Consider the following 17,957-nt stretch of genomic DNA (forward strand, 5'->3'; position numbering starts at 1 on the left):
TCCTCTCTGAGTCTCATTGTGAGAGTCACCAAATGCTCCCTTTGTCCAGCTTCACTGTCAGGTAAGAACACTCATTACCTCTGAGTAGATGCCAGTGCTTTATAGGATGAGATCTTTAAAATATCATGGTTGAGGTAGTGCAGAAGGTTTTAATAAGCATCTGACTAAACCAACTGGTTGTTTTCTTTTCAAGCCAGATTTTCTTTTATACACCGTTTAAGTCTCATGGATGTATTGCTCTTACACCCACGTGTTCGTCATCACTTCACTTAAATCAGGACTTAGTCTGTGATTCATTTTGAATTTCCCAGGTGCTCAGAGGCTGTGTGCACAAAGCCAGGATCTCAGACAGCCTCAAGGATTTCTTGGAGGTCTCACTACTGTACAACTCTGCTCTCACCCTTAGGGTAGACAATAGTAAGTTCAATAGATGTCTCATTGAATGAATAGGACATGTCATCCTTAGACGTGGGCCAGGCACTGTGCACGGTTACTGCATCCTGCCTGCTTTGCAAATGTGCAAGCAGAGGATAATGTGCAGCAGTACAGGGAAGCATGTTAGTCATAGTGAGGGAGGGTCCTCTGGGAGCTCTCTCAATGAAAGAAAATACTGCAGCAAGAGCTAGAGATGAGGTGTGAACACAGTGCTCTGAGTGGTAGCTAATGCTAAGGACTCAGTAGCTAGTGGCGCTTGGAAACCAAGAATTCATCCACTTTGAATCCAAAGGTAGAGCAATGAAACAGTGGAGATGTCTTCCCTCTTCACATACTTGTGGAATTCAAGATGGTGCTAACTGGAATCCTGACTGTGGTACCTTCACAGCAAGCTGATGCAGTAAGAAATGGAAGGAGGTCTCTCCATCTTAGCACAGCCACCTGGAAGCAGAGAGGGAGAAGCCAGTTACCTGAAGCTGAAAGATAACAGTAGGATGCCTTGTGTTAGATATATAAGGGTGGGAGAGGACTGAAGAATGGCCAGGCCTCATCACATCATCTGTTATTGCAAATGGAATGGTAAAATATCCAGGATGAAGCAACAGTATTTCCACGGTCCACCTTCAAACAGGATATAAAGTGGATAAATGATGCTGGGATCCATTAATCTCCGTTTCTCTCCTTTTTGCATATTCTGGCAGACTTGATAGTTGGATTTTTCTGTCAATTTTTATTATTTTTATTTTACATCAAAGAATGGAAGAAAGAAGCTTTCTGTTCTGTTTGAGCAGATGAGCTCATGAGTTGATGAGTAAAACTAGACCACTGAAATCTCAGTGCTCTGAAGTCAGATGGTAGCCATAATGACAGGGGACCATCTTCTAGCTGGACAGGACACCTCCTACCACCCAGCACTAATTGTGTCATTCAAGAGTATAACTCAGGATGCTTTGGAGCAGACTGTGATTTGAGATGCACCTATTTAAATGTGGCATCAATCTTTTCTTCTGCTTCTATATTAATTAATGTCTTGTGGGCTGTATTTCTGCAGCTAGATAGTAGGCTGCTTTGGATCGGATTTATTTCACTGGATCAGGCAATTTAGTTCTCTTTGAAGTTCTCATTGTGATTTATATTTGGATGTGCCTTTATATAACTGAGAATTAAAACTCAGTGTTGATGCCTTTTTGTTATCATTATGTCTTTGTGATTCAATGCTTGTCTCTAATAGTGGGTTGTAACCTAGGAAGTCCTTTCCAGTCCCACATTCCTCTACTGAAGGCAGCAGGACTCTGGGCAATGCAGCATGACATGGACAGTGAGCTTATAGTGTGGCAACATGGAGAGGAGGAACAGATTTTTGATGACGGTTTTAACTGAGACTCTGTCAGTCACTAGGGGTGTTCAAAGAAGTAAGGACAGTGCTGTCAGCCCTGCTGCTGGTGACACAGCTATTGCACTGTTGGCTGCAGTTTGGCTTCAAAACAAATGCCCCTTCTTCTTTTTCCACCTCTGTGCCAGCACTGAGGCAAAGTCCTGGGGCAGAGTCAATGAGGGATGCTCTGTGAGCCTTTAACTCTGAAAAGCGCTATGCAGAGAACCAAACACACGTCTCCCAGCCTCAGGCTGGACTCAGGCATGGTAGTTTGTATAACCAGCAGCAGCTGTTCCTTTGCTGGCTGAGACTCAATCTTCATGGAAGGCAACTGAGGGAGAAAGATTAAGTAATGCTGCAGGCACAGCCACATCTATTTTCGACCCCCTGTGGTATCACTGCTTTGCCACTTGTGAAATGAATAGCCTCCGTTGATTTCTTCCCCCTTTTGTGCAGTACATCAGCAGGACAGACTTGGACTCTACTCTCCCCTCCAGAGCAAAACAAATAGTCTGAATTCTTAAGAGCCAGCAAATTAGGCAAGGCAGTTAAATAAGGCCACAATCATGTAGACGTGGCACTCTGGGTCATGGTTTAATGGCCACAGTGGTGTTAGGTCAACAGCTGGACTTGATCACCGAGGTCTTTTCCAACTGAAACAATTCTATGATTCTGTGAAATTAGTCTGTTTTATCAAGTTACTGAACTTTGGGTTGTTTGAGCATTCCATGTTTTACACTGGTGAAGGGAGTCTGCCCTTCTTACCAGCTCAGCTTGTCCACCTCAAAGCACTGCACTAGTATTTTTTCAGCATCACATCAGACTTGAGGGAACGTCTCCAGCACATTGAAGAGAGCTGGGGATACCAGAGAGTGAGCTTGACTATAACCGCACAGATATGACTCTGACTGTGCTGGATTTGACAGCTATAAAGAAGAATCTACGTGGGATGCATGGTACACTTGAGAATTCACCTACAGTCACATTCCCAGTTTCTTCTCCTTACTTGCCCTCTTCCTTGTCATCACTGTAAGTCCAGCATTGTACCCAAGGGCATGGCAAGCACTGGCAGTAGCACTTTGTCCTTGAGATGTAGAGCTAAGCTTCACTGTCCCCTCCGTGTTGGTTGGGAGGTGCAAGGTCATCACTTCAACAGAAATCAGCAGCATTAATGAGGAGAAACCCACAGCACATTTTGTTATGTACAAAGAGAACCTGATCCAACCTTTCTCATGACAAACCTTTGGCTAGAATAGTGAAAATGTTCTGGCAATAGCTAAAAGGAGCGGTGCACTTTGGGTAGGACAATTTGTCACTACTCTTTCAAGGTGAAGTTCTCTCTGAGTGGCTGGCCATTGTAAGTCTCACTTTCTGCCCCCCTTTCTCCCATCCTGGAGAATCCTTTGAGATTTTTGTCCTGATACTCACACCCTAGTTCACCCTTCAGCAACCAAACAATCCAGTGAAACAGTGACACTACTGAAACCAGTAGTTCCCTTGCATTTCCTGAGCCAGGATTTTACCTCTATGTGTTTGCACACATACAAAACATACACTTACAAAACATTTGTTTTATAATCCACCTCGCTCTCTCCACGTTTATAGGTTGTTCTGTCTTTTGTTACCAGGCTGCCAGATATGCTCATATGTTATTTCTTTCTTTGCCAGGCTGGTTTATCCAGGGGTGAAGTCTTTGACTGTAGGAGCTGTTGCTGTTGCTGGTCTGCCCTGGAGAAGGGTAAATGAGATTTATTGGTCATGAGTAAGGTAGCATAAGTACCTCATCTTCTGTTTATCTAGAGAATATAGCACTATTTAGGTGCTAAAAAATTAATGTAATAAAAAAACGCTGTGCTTCAGTTGATGAGAAGGAGAATTCCACAGGAGAGACACAGAGGACTGAAAACCACAGCACTTTGAGCATAGCAGTATTTGGCATGATTAACTGGTATTGTAGAAGGTCATGGCAGAAGCATAAAGAACATGCTGTGGAAAACAGTGTTTCTCTTCCATAAATAAAATAACATTGTGATGTTCAAGAAGCAGGGCTTGGAAACAAGCAGACAATGTAAATAAATAAGTAGCAGGGGGAATGGGAGAATATCAATCAAGAAATTAAGCCGACAGCATAAATAAGCAGGCAGCCATAGCCTGGGGGGTGGATAGAAGAACATCAAGTCAAGCAAAGATGTCAGTGGAACAGTCAAGAAAAAAGAGAATCTGTGCTATGAAGACAAATGGTGGTGTGGAAAGGAGTCTGGAAAAGAACTTCACCTCAAACATCAAATTCATGATAAGCAAGGTTGGCCAACAAACAAAGAATGTAAGTGAAACATAGTTGACAGTCAAAGAGACAGTGTAGGATCCTTGCCACTGATAAAACTGCATTAGCCTCCAAAAGTGGTTTTGTATTTAAGTCACTGGTTTTATATCTCAGGATATTTTTTTAAATACCACACACTATATAGGCTGTAAATGTGCCTAGGGAGGAATGCATTATGGATATAAAACTGTCAGTTATTCTTTACATTTCTAAAATCCTTCACTTTAAAAACCCATAGATGAACTGTAGGAGGGCATTTTTGTGGCAGCCAGCTGTAATTTTTGGTTGTGCTTTTTAGCTGTATCATTAGCAGACTCTTTTCTTTTGTGACTAATTGTCCTGTATTTGAATACAAAAAAAAAAAAAAAAAAAAAGGAGAGAGAAGGTCAAAACGTGTGTGGTAAATACACGTTTTGTCATCTGACATATTTTTTTCCATAAGCCATCACACTTTCTAACTAGTTCTGCTTGTCTCAGTGAGTCTATCTTAATTCTTTTTCATTAACAAAAGCTGTAGAAAATATCACCGGCAACAAATTAGGAGGTGTCTGAAGAAGTGTTTTCCTTTCATGAGAAAGTGTACGTGTGAGAGGACAGTTTGATGCGAGAGGTACCAAGCAAAAGAAAATAAACTCTTTCTATTTTTAACAAAGAAAAGGTTGTTTCTTTGAGATTAATGTAGAAATTTGCTGAGAACAACAAAAGATAGGATGAAGCAGGCTAGGCTGGCAGAGGACTCCTGTGGCCATTGAAAGTAGTGACCATGGCACAGAATTCATTCAAAGCACAGCTCCATGGGTGTTGGCTCACTCATTGGCATCCCCTTGCAGAAGCAATTCCCTCTCTATTTCTCACATTATTTTCCTCTTGAGAGCCATGCACTCTGCATAGCCGCTCTCAGAGACTCTAAAGAATGGGAGAATTATGTTATTTCTTTGCTTTTTCCTACAAGTCATTATTTTCCTGCTTTTGCTTTTGGGAAAACCTTGATTAAGTCTAGTTTGAGCCTAAGAAATTTCATGACCTTTCAGGGCTGGGCCTCGGGATTCTCTTGTTCAGAATACAAAGCTTGCTAATAGGTTGTGAGGGCATTCGTTGTATCTTCAGTTCTTGGAGGAGCTGTGTGTGTTGGAGGGTGGATGCCTTTAATCAGTGCTCTGGAGGCTCACTGCTCCAGGGCCAGCAATCTGCTTGCTCTGTTTACTACTCTGGGTTTTGGGTTGTTTGTTTGTTTTTTCTTTTCCTGAAGAAAACAAAGTGAAACGATCACATTATGTGACAGTGTATTTGAGGTTTTCAAATCAGCTGCTATGCACTGGCTAAAGATCTTATGGTCTTATTTATTTTCTTTTTTGCTCTGGTCTTTACCCCATGAACTTATTTGATGTGGTTAAAAAATTTTCTGTTCCTCTACTTTTAGTTTCCTTCCCTGGAGGATGCAGATCTCAGTACTTTGTGGATTTTGTCTGCTAGGCTGTACAATATAACTTTATGTTTTCAGCTGTTTTGTGCAAATGCATCACCAAATACAGACACAAAACAAGGCAGGAGATAGACTATGACATAAATTACTCAGAGGTAATGTTTGGAAGGAACACGTATAAGCGATCAATCACGAAGCTCAGGAGGAAGCTCTGTGGGACACAGCCTTTTTGAGTGTTCAGAGTTGCATTCACATAACAGCAAAGCCCTTGTCCACAGGGGGATTTCTAGGCTTTACAACAATCCAAATAATAATAATTAAAAATAAGGTGTTTAATTCATTGCAGTTCCAAACAAACTCTGCAGAGAATTCTATAACGGCAGAAGATAAACAACTTAAAAGGAAAAGCAGTGTATATTTGATTCTGCCTACTCACAGCTGTGATAAAAGCTATTACCAATTTAGACTGGCTTATCAAAGAAGAGTATCAGGTGTATCAATAAGTAATTGGTAAAGAAAAAACAGAGCTATTTATTAATTAGCACCTATCACTTCTGCACAGATGACTCTGCTCACAGAAGAGGCAGCCTCAGGGCCTGGCTAAGTCCTGTCATTCATCCTGTATAGTTTTTAGATGCTATTTTTTTTTCTGCTTTACCTGAGAGAAGTTTTCAAGGTGCAGAGGGATTTTTTTCATTGCAGATCCCAGCTTTTTCCTGTTCTTTTTAGTACCATGGTGGAACTGAACCTGTGCGTTGTCCAAACATGGCTTTCCACTAGAAATGTTTGAACCAAGGAGCTTGATAAGAGATACCTCTCTCTCTGCAGGCACCAGAAAAGAGCAGGAACATAGTTTTCTTGTAGTTTTCTTGTTTGCAGGAGCAGTTGCAGGCAACATTTTTAGGGGTCAGGTCAGCACGGGATGGAGTGTTTGGGTCCTGACTTTCTTTAGTCTAGAGCTTTGTCTCAAGTCATCGGTCTTGTGAAGACATTAACAAGCACTTCTGTTGAACAAGATGATGCCTCTATAGATTTAGTCAAATAGAGAAATATTTTTTAAATGAGCTCTTTGTTAAGAATCCTTCTTATTGCAGTTCAACCATTTTAAGATAAGAGCCTTTTTAATAAAAATACAGTCAATTCCCCTTCAATGCTGCCTGCAAACGGAGATTGACTGTTTTTAATGTACATTTCAATTTACAGTGCTTTTGGAGGCCATGAGGGAAATATACAGTCCTAACTGCTTAGCTGAAGGCCGTTGTTATGTCAATACAAAATCATTATAATAAAAAACTCCTGTCGACTCTGAACTTAAAAAATATAGAAATAATTTGATACGTGTTTTATACAAATCCATAGCTTACCTCAGCTGGAAATGGTATTATAGTAAGATCCATTATCATTATTGCAAACTTATGACCATCATCATGGCACCCCTACAGGAAGAGCTCTGAAAGGCTCTGTGGCCTCTCACTGCTGACAGGGTTGTTTCTATATGTTTCACACCAAGGTTCTAGGTAATGTATTGTTAAACTAGCTAGGACTGGGATGGAGCAGTCAGTCTGTGTGCCTGGGCTCTCCAGAATAACCTGAACATACTGACTGTTCTGACAAAGCAGTGGACTGTTGCAGTAGTGTGTGTTGGAAGGGACCTCTGGAAGTCATCTGGTTAAGTTTTCTACTAAAGATGGGTTGCTCAGAGCCCTGTCTAGTCAAGATCTGAATATATGTTAGGATAAATATTTCACAGCCCCACTGGGTACCTGTTTCACTGTTGAACTGGTGATTTTTTTTTTTCCTAGAATCTACTCAGAACTTCTCTTATTGCAACTCCTCCCTCTCCTTCTATCATCTGTGCACCTCCAAAAGTCCATCTCTGACTTCTCTGCATGCTGCCATTAGGCAGCTGAAGTTAGCAATGAGATCCTCTCACCCTGCTCATGTTAAGACTAGGCACATGCAGTGTCAGTCTCCTTTCATGCATCATTGCTCTAGCTCCCTAACCAATGTGGTGGCTCTCTGTTCTCCTATGCTCCTGGGACCATGATTTGAGAGCTCCAGGGAATTTAATACCTGGAAATAGAAATAGGCACTTGTACAGCTCCTCAGAGAGAAACCTTTCTATCAGGGATGTTATCGGGGCCAAAGCCTCCTGTTTCTGGGAACAGTTCTCTTGCTTGTTGCTCTAGGAAGGTGCTTCACCCCCCCAAAAAAAGAGTACAGCCAGGTTTGTTAGATGACGGATGGAAGGAGAGAAAGCAGTTTTCAAGCTGACTGGGTGAGGTGATTTGGGAGGAGGGCAGTGATGAGCTGCCAGTTAAAGTCTATAACAGGAGATTTCTAGTATCTTTGAGAGGTGTTCACATAGGTTTTACTTTCCAGTAAGGAGAGACTGAAGTAGGAAGCTAAGAAAATAAAAATCCCTTATATTGCTGAGCTCCTGGTGAAGCAGGAAACAGATACTTTCAGTAATGAACTCCTCAAAGAGATTGAGGAATTTTGAAGGCAGCATCTATCTATCTCTGGATTCAGCTCCACACATGACAAATGCTTTTGCTAAGAGAGTGAGCATCTGACCTTTTCCTTCCCATCTCTCCTGCAGCTGCAGTGTTCTGCCTGCTCATTAGCAGTGCCTAGGTATTAACCTCAGAATAATCCAAGAGAAAAGCCTAGAGAATGCTGCAGCCTCCATTCTTAAATACTCCATTGCAGGCTAAATCATAGAATCATAGAATCAGTCAGGGAAGGATCATCTAGTTCCAACCCCCCTGCCATGGGCAGGGACACCTCACACTAGATCAGGCTGGCCAGAGCCTCATCCAGCCTGGCCTTAAACACCTCCAGGGATGGGGCCTCAGCCACCTCCCTGGACAACCCATTCCAGGCTCTCCCCACTCTCATGGGGAAGAACTTCTTCTTCACGTCCAGTCTGAATCTCCCCACTTCCAGCTTTATTCCATTCCTCCTAGTCCTAGCACTACCTGATATCCTAAAAAGTCCCTCCCCAGCTTTCTTGTAGGCCCTCTTCAGATAACTGAAAAGCCACAATAAGGTCACCACAGAGCCTTCTCTTCTCCAGGCTGAACAGCCCCAACTCTTTCAGTCTCTCCTCACAGGAGAGGTGCTCCAGCCCTCTGATCATCCTGGTAGCCCTTCTCTTGACACGTTCCAGCATGTCCATATCCCTCTTGTAACAGAGGCTCCAGAACTGGATGCAGTACTCCAACGAGTGGAGCGGGTGCCATGGTCCTCCTCCTAGGTGAGTTGCAATGCAGGTGACCTATGTTTTGGAAACTACCAGCATATTCCTTTGGGAAGAACTCATGTGAATATACCAGAAATATCTGTTGACCCAATGAAGTCTATAAAGATGTGTGAGTCCATGTTATACAACCAGAAAATAAAGCACATCTTACCACTTTATTTCTTCATTGCCATGCACAGATATATGCTTAAAACACAGGAAGTACAAAGCAAGAGTTGAAGGGAAAGGTGCTGGCAGGAGCCTGCTGACATCTCTGGTGCTCTCTGACATCCTTGGACACCAACTCCTTGCTGCTGCTGTTGCAAGCACAGCTGCCTCTTGTTCAATTGCTGTCAACACCCCTGTGCTGCTGGTGGGGAGCCTGTAGGAAATACAAGAGCTTTGCCTTTCTAATAGGTGTGTAAAGAAACTTCCCAAGAGTTGTGCTTTAACACAGGTTGGAGTCAGGACTGGCCCCCAGAATATACCTGCATTTTGAATGGCAGCGGGGGCAGAGGCTTGCAACTCTCTCCACTGAAGGAGAGCTAAACGTTGACTATTTTCATAGCTTCACAGGTAATTACTTGCAATCTCAGAAACACTGACATGCCTAAGAAATTAAGCTGCAGCTGGCCAGAGTACAGAATCATGGTCCTGTCCATTGTTTGGCCCCAGCTTTTGCAGAAAAGCTGCTTTGTTTTCTTCCCTTCCTTTAACATTTGGGTTTGGGGGAACAAGAAAATCTACTTCTAAAACAAAGAACCTTACCTGATATTTTTAAAAGCATTCCCCTACTGTTTCTAATATTCAGTAATTATATTTTAATTCATACCTCTGTATTTAACTGGCAGGTTTAGAAATCTAGTTAGAAACCTGGAACCCAGCTGCCTTCTCTGGAGGCTGTGTCAAGGTGTGCCAACAGATCACTGAATTGAGCCAGCAGCTGGCACACCACTGCACAGCCTCCAGACATACTGATATGACTTGCAAAAGCCTCTGGATGCTAGTTTCTATTTGTTTTACAAGGCTGTTCAATAAATGATCAAGTACTGTTCTGTACTCTCCAGTAATTTGATATTCATCTTGAGGCAGGGATATTTCTCATGCACTACCAGTTTCACATTTTGTGGAAACAAAGGCCAAAGAGAGCAAAGAGCTTCATGACCATTTCATCTCCTTCCTGAGAAAAATGTTTCTTTACACAGTTTTCCTCAACCTGCAGTCACCTTCCACTATCATTTTGCAAGCTTATGTAAAGTAAGGAGGGTTAGCCCAGGTTACATAGATGGGTGACTTCTAAGAACTAGCCAAGCTGCTGAAGATTAATCTCTGTGTGATTCAATAGGTGAATAGCAACACATCCATGCTATTAAAGATGCAGGCTTTCAAACAACACAGAAAGCAAGCTTCTAAGCACACACTGCCATTAGATTTCTGGTTGCACTTTTGAAAGAGGTTAGCCCAATAAATTCTCACTTAGGTCATCTCCTGGGGACAATGTCAGGAAAAGAAATATGCAAAAACATCCATCCAGTTCTTTGTGTGATCACGTTTCCAGTGTGTTCCTCACCTCTCTGTATTTACTAGTTTACCTCAGACTTTTGTAGCAAGTGGAATGGAAACAATAATAGTTTATTTGATCAAATATTACTAAGCAGTAGTCATTCACTTGCCAAACTATAGAGAAAAAAAAATAATAAAATAATATAGCAATGTGTTAAATAAGCTGAGGTTATTTTGAATTGTCAAAATCCCATGGATAAATTGATTTTGTAGTTTCTGCAAGGTTTTTTTTTTTCTGTTCTATCTCTTTTCCCTCTTTAAATTCCCTTGTGGCTTCAAATGGAAAAGATGTTTTCTAGTTGCTGTCAGATGAACTTGTACCACAGCACTACTGCTTCACATGTGATGGATGCATGCAAAGTACTGCCTCCAAAAAAAATTCTTGGGGAGGCTGTTCTTTATTTGTCAGGGATACATGAGGATGGTCAGAAGAACTGAAAATGCACATTAAATTTATGAAGTCAGCCTGAAGGAGACTGAGGGTGGTCTTGTGCTTGTTAGAATTTACATTTCTAGTAATTCTGTTAAATCACCCAAGCAAGGGATGCCCAACTCTAAGGCTCAGGAAAATGCTTCAGAAATACTATGCTATCAGTGGGTTCCAGCTATACCTAATCCTTCTCATCATTTCTCACATGAACAGTCTCACTGACTTCAGTTGGACTTCTCCCAGGCCATAGCTCAGGAATGGCTTCTAAGTGTGCTTATCAAAGCACAGCCTCTTGCACCCTCTCTTGCCACTCAGCATTTCTTCCTATATAGCTTTTTTAACCAGGTAAATCCTTCTCCCCCCTGCCCACAGGAAGCGTAGGCCCTACTAAGAAGGGAACTAGAAAGGACCTCTTGTTGTATTAGGAGCAGTTTGGAATAAAAGGGTACTGTAGAAATGTGTGATGGAGATCATTATCACTTATCTCCTACTGCCAAATGTTCACAGCTGTCAATCCAGTTGAGCTTCTCAGTTGAATGTATCATCATGACTTGCTGTCCATTTGAGATCAGTCCATCCATCTAACTTCTCTGTGCTAATTTTTACCTATGAAAGTGAAGCAAAATCATTCCCCTGCAGACTATCCCTGCCAATAAATTGTCTGCATTTTGCATTAACAAAAACAATCCTTTGACAGTTAAGGAAGATGCGTACTTAGTGCCTCTTTACTCACTACTCTGTTCCTCCAAACTCAGCTGTATGCATGAATTTAAAAGAGGAAAAACCCCCAACAATAAGAAGGAAGACCACCTCATGTCATGAGGAGCTCAGTTTGTGTTTAACTTCCTGCAGAGGGAAAGGCAGCTAAAACCTGTCTAGAAAGAATGGACAAACACTGTAACAGGCTGCTCAGGGAGCTGGTGGAGTCACCATCCCTGGAGGTACCAGAAAAATGTGTAGACATGGCACTGCAGGACATGGTTTAGAGGGCATGGTGGTGGGTTGATGGTTGTACTTGATGATCTTAGAGGTCTTTCCTAGTCTTAATGATTCTGTGATTCTTGTCTGTGCTGTTAAACCCAGCACGTTTTGCAGGTGTCTGGTTTTTCTTTATGTGGTCAAGCTGTTCTAGAAGCAGGACACTGGAGCTGGCAGACAAGACATTAGTACTTGGAGATAATAAACTGGACTTTCTTTGAAGATTCTTACTTGTAGGACCAATGCAAATTTCAGAGGTGCTTTTTAGGATCTAAAAATAATATCTGAGCTTGCTGCTTTTTGCATGAGGTATTAGAACATGGTGGGGGTCTCAGCCTTCTCTTTGGGAAAGTAGATTTTCAGCTGTGTTACCTGTGTGGTGTTCAGGTCTATTAATTGTTCTCTTTTTTTATTGAAGAATTAACAAGGCACCTCATGTTCAGGTATCACATGACACCCCAGATGCCCCCTGTGCACCAGTGCTCATTGACACATTTCCTCTGAGTACATAGTGGAGCTTCCAAGCTAAATGCATCTGCTCAAGGCAAATAGGCAGCTACTGTCTTGACTTCCCCTGTAAAAGTTCATCAGCTCATCAGTAGCCTGAAGGGGGTGCCATTAAAAACAAATGGTGGGTGCTATAAAGGGACAAGTAGTGATTAAAGCAGAGCACAGAATGAAAAAAAAAAACAAAAACCCCACAGTTATTACCATGAGAGCTTTTTTTCTCTTCTGTGAATGGTAAGGAAAGGACATATCTCAGCTCTGACATCAGAGAGCTCCTTGATCATTCCATCGTGCATCAGAATGCTCCTTGATCAGCCTTGTGATTGGTACATCAGCATTGAATTGTCATTTCTGTGAACGTTTTCTTGTTAATTTTAATTTTACCACACATAAGAAGTGGAGAGAAAACACTGCAGAGGTCCTCTGAGGTGAGGTGACTGCCAAAGCACTTGGTCGCTTTGCTATGGACAAAGCTAAAGGTCTTTGAGACCTTCATCTTCTGCCTTTCCAGCAGCCTTGCCAGGCTTCTACCATCCCCCTGCTGCTTGTGCTGGCAACTACTCAGCATAACACAAGGGTGGAATTTGGCCTTGTACCTACCCCTGTAAGGCTGTAATTTTTTGTTGTTGTTGTCCTTTTGTACCTGATGTGTTTGGGAAAAACACTGATATCTTGGCAAATATCTGGACATCTTTGCTGTTAAGAGAGCAGTGATTAATGTGCTTTTTTGTTCTCTCTGATTAAATTAAAACATGTATTCTAACATGTCTTGGAGACATTTATAATTGTCCTTGGGTAGCCCAGCTTATCAGGGCACAGTAGCAGGTGTTGTCAGCTCAGCCAGCCAGGATTTTCAATCCTGTGTGCCAACCTCTCTGCTGAAGGCCAAGGCCCAGATGCTGCAACCCTTTGCTCACACTAAGCAGGATTTCCATGAGCAGTCCTGTTGCCTAGGATGGAGGCTAGGTGACTAGGACAAAAGCACTCCTGGACCAGGACTAGGATCAGGACAAAGCCCTCCTGAATCCAGCATGTGCCGTCTCACTGAGGTCTCTCCACATCAATCTGCCTGCCTGCACTGGAGACTGGGAAAGGTGGCTTTGTAGATTTCTCAAGATCTGTGAGCACTTGAAACAAACTTTACTTGCTTCATCTCAAATAGAGCTTTTTGCTAGTTTATCTCAAAGCATGTTTCAGAAGAGAGCAGTAGCAGCTTTGATGTGGGAAGAAAACACAACTTCTGTGAAGAGCCTGTTCTGTGGCCTGTTAAGAGCCCTCTCTTCCTCGCCTGTTGATGTAACCTCAAGCAAAGTGTCCTCCTCTGTCACCACCACTGCCTCTCCTGCTACAGGACACTCAAATACAGGGGTTAAAGAAGGTTATGATTGCTGAGGTGGTTGCCTCCCCAGTTTGCCTTAACCCCTGCCACTCTGCTGATGTCTTGCCTTATGAAGGCTACTCAGTTCTCAAGGCAATAAGTTTGTCTGTCTGGTTGTGACTCTTTATACAGAGCTGGGATCAGCTTTGTGCTGGTTAAGCTCCTTCCCTTTTTTCCCTTTTTCTGGTGAATTTTAGACAAGTGGTGCAATCTTGTCTATTTTCGACCCCTTTTGAATGGACTAAAACTATAGAACACCTGTTCTTCCAAAACAAAACAAACAAAACCCCCCAAACAGTGTACAGAATTGGAGGTTGTCCTTCTTGTTCTAGAACAAGAAATTGTAGAAAATTGTTAAAAAAAAAAAAGGTGAAATAAGTTCCACTTACACTTTTGCCATCTTTGTGTGAGGAATAAAGAGCAAACTGATTGATAGCATTTGCAGAATTGCAGGAGTCATACACAAAGTGTCAGAATTTTCTGCTTCTCCTACTTTGTTATTATTTTCCTTTAGGGAGGTTAGGTCCACAGAGGTGTTGTCGTGTACTGGTTGCAGTTCTGCAAAAAAACAGTAACAAAAAGCTTACAAGGCAGGAGACTGTTTGCTGTGATGGAACATGCTGGAAAGAAGAAAGTATGCTTGTGATTTCGGTCTGTTGTGACAACTCCTTCACAATATTTTCCCACATAAGGAAAAGAAATTACAGTCCCTAAACGTGATACTGATTTGTGTACAAACACCCCAATTCTATCTTCATTTACATGCTAAACTGCCCTGGATCTTACTGCAGAGACTTTGAAAGGGAAATTAACAAAATACTTGCCCCTTTCCCTTTCACACTAGCTTTTCTCCACCTAAGAGCCTTTTTTAACTTTTTTGGGGGGAAGAGGTCTGGTTTGCATGCTATGATATGTAGTTTTGGGACATCTTTGCCCTTGTTCATTTGTGTCACCTAAATTTACTTTTCCCATCAGTCCTGGAGTCACACCAACCCATCAGTTGTGTTTTGGGATGAAAATCTATTTGAAATGCCCATAGACAAGGATCTGGTAGGAGCTTTGTTAGAGCATTCATCAAAAAGCATCACATAAACGGTGTTTCTGATCACAATAACAGACACTCAGGGTTGCCATTGATTTAGAAGCAGGCCTGCAACAGACAACTGAGATTTTTATCAAAGGTTTTCTGGGCAGTGAGTTACCATGGCAGTTGCAGTAAGATGAAACACTGTAGGATCTTTGAGAAGGAGTCAGTTATAATTTTGTAGTTCTATAGGGTGTATTGTCCAAGAATTCAAAGCACCCCATTAAGTTTCACTAGGCTATTGTAAGGAGGGTAAATAGCATTAGATCCATTATTAGACTGGCAAAATGAGACTCAGAACTGACATGATTCCCCCACTGTGGCACATACACCACTGGAGCGGACTTGGTGTTCTTCTTCTGTCGCATGAGCCTGCCACAGCCCAGCAAGGCAACTGCAGGTGATCCGAGAGCCCCTTTGTGCAGTTCTGCAGTCTCAGGTGCAGCTGTGTTTTCCCAGTGGTGTCTGTGCCTGGTCTCTCAGAGAATCACTCCTGTAGTGAATATTTTACATATTTTACTTGATGTCTCTAAAAGTAGAGTTCATTAAGCAGTCCTTTTAAAAAGCTCTACCACACAGTTCATGCCTCCACCAGTGTCTGTGTGCTGTCAGGGCTTTTATCAGGCCCCTCAGGCACTTCAGCTCTTACCCTATTGAAACTGGTAGCATTTACGCCCACACAGTGAGTCTGTGGCTCAGACCCTACCTTCCCCCTGCCCACGTCTCCTGGACTCCTACAGCCCCAATGTTGTACTCTCCTGGGTCCCTACCACAGCTCCTTTCGATTCCAAAGCCCTCCTGGAAGCCTCCACAGTGACAGGTATGGGCCACAGCTTTCTCCTGAGCAGCATGGGGTTGTTAAAAAGCACTCCCATAGGCTGATTGTTATTATTATTCTTTTTAATCCTGTTGTTGTTTCCCTTAGGCCAGTCAAACTGTCAGGGACAAATTTGAATCTGTGATTGCTTTTACACTTGCTTGTGTTTCACACATACTGGAGGTGTGAAGCTCCTGTGTACGTTCTTCTAATGTGCTGTTTTGGTAAATTCCTGAGATCCCTTTTTCAGCTGATTTTCTCCTGTTAAAGGTAATCTGTACTCCGAAGGAGAAAACAACTCTTAATCCTGTCTTCCTTCCTAGTGCTGCCCTACCTTTGTCAAGGCATAGGATTATCTGGGCTGAAGATGATCTGGGCTTTTCCAGCAGAAAGCATTTGGGATGGGGGAGAAAGCAGGACAGTCATGCTTAGCTTTAAAGCCAGCCTTAAAGAGATTCTGCTTTCTCTGGGAAGGGGCCAACTGCAGTATTTTACATTTGAGCTCATTCCAGCTCTAAGATCTTGTCTAATCTGTGAACGCAGGGAGTTCAGTGTGGTTGGAAAGGCCAACAGTGCTCCTCAAAGGGAGCCTCAGTGATCCCCATTCAGTGCCAGACCACCAGGATGATGTCTGGCCCTGCAGGCCAGCTACATTTCTAGACTACAGTCCAGCAACTGGTAAAGTGCAAATGCAAACTGGACCTGCAATCATGTTTACTAGTAAGCATTCAGCTCAACCTCATAGTGCTTTTTGGGAGCCTGAACACACGAAAATGTGTCTGTGCATATTGTGAATCCAGGCCTTTGAGACTGCAGAGCAAGCTCTTTGTTTCATGTTCTTTCTCAGAAGAGCACACAGGAGAGGTGCAAACAATAAGTCCAAAAATTTTTTTAGCTGTTTAGTTAAAAAAATCAATGCTGTTTTGGACTTCATCCTTTAGATCCTAGAATGGCAAAATCCTCATTGTTTCCTCAGTTACCAACTCCATGGTGAAAAGACAGTGCTGATACACCCTTCTGCCCTTCCAGCCCTGCTGCCACATTTTTAGTGGTATCCATCAGCCAGAAATGGTTTCTGAAAGTCCTGACATCCAGCAAATCAGCCCCTTCATCATGGTTCCTCTTGCCACAGCATCCAGCTAACAGAGCCATCATGCCTTGTCCAGTCTAGGCCCATTTAGCTATAATTTCATTTCTCCTTTTCTCCACTAATTTATGATCTCCTCAGGGCTGACTTTCTGGTCATGTGTTTAAAGAACACTGAAAAGATCTTGCTCAAACCTTCCTAATCTTTTCTGTCTCAGCCCTTCTTCTTACAAGGGCTCCTATGGGAACAGTGCTCTTCCCAGTGCTTCATTTCATAATCCTCCAGCCTGGTCTCAAAAATTATATGATACCTGCTGATTCATCAGTTAAATTGAGCAGAATAATCTGTACTTTTTAAAAAACAATTTTTAACACACCTTAAATCAGCCTTATTGATTCTTCTCTCATGTGGCCTCTGTTAGGCGTTTTCTGAGAGGGGAAAAATAAGCATCACTTTTACTCCTTTTTTCTGACTTCTGGCTTTTGTGGCAGCACAATATTTGACTCTGCTCCTTGTCTTGCTCTGAAACAGTTTATCAAATCTCCTTCAACAATTACTGTCTGCTCCTCTATTATTCACTTTCACCAGCTTGATTCCCTCCTATCAATCAGCCTTCTTTTTCCTCTCCAGCCTGCATTCTGTCAGCAGAAAAGTCTTCCTTGCCTTGAACAGCAACCCAGGGCACATGTAGACTTTTAACCCTTTCCATGAGTGCCCAGCCTTCTATATTTTAATGTTAGTGCAGCAGTTAATGCTCTATCTCCCTAGTTCAGCTCAACCTGTTTGAGCTCTCTATCATCTGCTCAATCTTTCCTTCCATTTGCTAATGTGGGCTTTCTGAGTCAATAAAATGGTCTTCTGAAGGTTTTGCTCACCATCCTGATGACATTCCAAGTTTCACTGGCACTTTGGTGGATGCTCTAAGGTTTTAAGACTAAAGCAAAACCTACTACAGTACTACAGTTTGTCACTGATTTCTATGTGCTTCAAATGAATCTCTGTCAACACACCAATGTCTCCTCCATCTATGTAATTTGGTTTAAGTAAGCCTGTGGGGAGGTTGTTTTGCTCCTGAAAATGGAAGTTCTCCATTTGTTATGGGCACAGATGAGGATTCTGTCCTATATTCTACTGTTTACTTTTTAAAAGCTCTCAGAAAAATAGGTTTTCATAACTAGGAAGTGAAACTCTGGTTTTAACATAATCATTAATAAACCAATTAATTTAGTCTGTGCACTGTAAAATTTGAAGACCTTTGGTAGGTCATTCTTAAAAGTACATTTTTTTTTTATTATCAAAGTGATAAAATTCAA

Source organism: Indicator indicator, chromosome 17, assembly GCF_027791375.1.
Source record: "Indicator indicator isolate 239-I01 chromosome 17, UM_Iind_1.1, whole genome shotgun sequence".
In the NCBI taxonomy this organism is placed as follows: domain Eukaryota; kingdom Metazoa; phylum Chordata; class Aves; order Piciformes; family Indicatoridae; genus Indicator; species Indicator indicator.